Source organism: Charadrius vociferus, unplaced genomic scaffold (assembly GCF_000708025.1).
Source record: "Charadrius vociferus isolate BGI_N301 unplaced genomic scaffold, ASM70802v2 scaffold661, whole genome shotgun sequence".
Classification (NCBI taxonomy): Eukaryota; Metazoa; Chordata; class Aves; order Charadriiformes; family Charadriidae; genus Charadrius; species Charadrius vociferus.
In genome coordinates this window covers 414,237-416,133 of record NW_009647002.1, presented here as the reverse complement: position 1 = coordinate 416,133, position 1,897 = coordinate 414,237, and positions in this window count along the sequence as shown.

Genomic DNA, 1,897 nt, shown 5'->3' with positions numbered 1-1,897 from the left:
CATTCCTGCACTTTATTAGCATTTATGAGCACTCCGGCTCTCTGCTCACTTCTTCCGCTCGGCACAGTCCTGTTACACACCTCCTTCCCCCGCAGCGCGGCCGCGGCCACGTAACCCGCAGTGACCGCGTCCTCTCAGAGGAGAGCCCGGCCGAGGGCAGGGCAGGAGGCTTCTGCCCCGGGCGGTGTTTGGGAACCCGGGGGAGATGTTGGTCCCAGAGAGCCGGGAGTTGTCCGTCTGTCCTCCCCGTGGCCGCCCTGCCCACAGCCCCGCCGCCTCCTGACGCTGCTTAACGTGCGGTTTCCACTCCGCTTTCAAACGAGCAAAGCCAAACCTCTTGCTGTCGGCTCCCCGCGCCGCGGTGGGGCTGGTTCCCCGCTCTGGGTGTTGCAGGAGGACGGAAGCGAACCCTGAGCTGCTTCACCGTTCTGCCGACTTACGGCTCTTTTCCCCGGTCGTACAGAAGGGCGAGGAGGAGTGCGGTACTGCCCCGGCTCTTGTGCTGCTGTCAAAAATGCCCTTCCAGCACTGAATCTTGAGAGAACAGTCAAAAGCCAGCCTCTACAGGCAAGGGCAGATCCAGACAGCAGTAAAATACACTTTGAAATCTGTCTGGAGGCAGCCCAAAATCTGGCTCTCACGCAGGCGGGCTGCCTGCCCTCTTTTAGAGCTGTTTACTTTTCGGGGAGCGCCAGGCAGAGTTGCTGCAGTTGCCTTTGCTCTCTGCCGGGACCGCGGGGGGCTCTGGGGTGCTGCCCCTCGGGGTCGGTGTAGAACCATCCCGTCCTGCGGAAGGCAGATGGATGGGGTCGGGCACTGGTTGCAGCGGTGGAGGTTTCTCTGCCATCGCCTTGGACGGATGGGTGTAAAGTGTCACGTAAGGGGAATATTCGCTGTTTGGACTGTTTCCTGCCCAGCCGATCTCAGACTTTCGAAAACCTTTTTGCTGCTACCTTTTTGTAAAAGACTCAAGCTGGTTTCCTTCTATTTTCTAATCCCCTGTGTTGAGCATGCAGTGCAAACATCTGTTTAAATCAGAGCCAGACACCTGATATATATTTTATTGGTTATATTATGTATAGAGAGAATTTAGTATACACTTAAGCAGACAAAGATGCCAGCAGCCTGCCCCAGCACGCAGAGTCCGGGCCATATCACTGTGCTCCCGGTTATCCCAGTGAACGGGACGGTCGCTGTGCAGTGGGGAAGCCGATGGCTGATACCCTCGGAGCTGTGCCCCCGGGAGTGTGCTGAGCAGTCGCCGCTTTGCACAGCCGATGGAAAGGAAAAACCTTTTTTTTTCCTTTTTTTTTTTCTTTTTGTGTTGTTTTTTTTTTCTTTTTTCTCTCCCTTATCCTCCCCTTTTTCCCCTGGTAGAAAAGCCTCTGTCAGGTGACCTACACAGACTATTTCTTTCTGGGGAGCCCAAGCACCAGCCCCAGCCCACCGGAGCGTGACTCCATCCCTCCATTGCATCAGCATTTGGGTTGTGCAGACCAGTGCCGCTCTCCTCCTCTTCTCATTTGTGTCCCCCCCAGAAGAGCTTTCCAGCCCGGCCGCGAGCGACCCGTCCCGGTCTGCCGCGAGCTGTGCTTGGCAGGGAGGGGGTGACCACGGGGACCCCCGGGAGGGTCTGCCCCCCTGGACCTCCTGAGGGTCCGTGCGGTTAAATCCCATCCCTCGCGACCCGGGGGTTCCTTTGGGAGTCGGTTTCTCTCTTTGCAACTCTCCAGAAATCGAAGGCAGCGGGGCAGCGTGGCACCAGCTCGTGGAAAGTCGGTTTGGGGCTCGTTTCTGGTTTGGCACACGGGTTCGCTCGCTGTCGTGCATGTCGCAGCGCCCGAGGTCCCGTCGCGCGGCTGCTGGAGCCAAAGCGCGGGGGCAGGTCCGGGCAGGG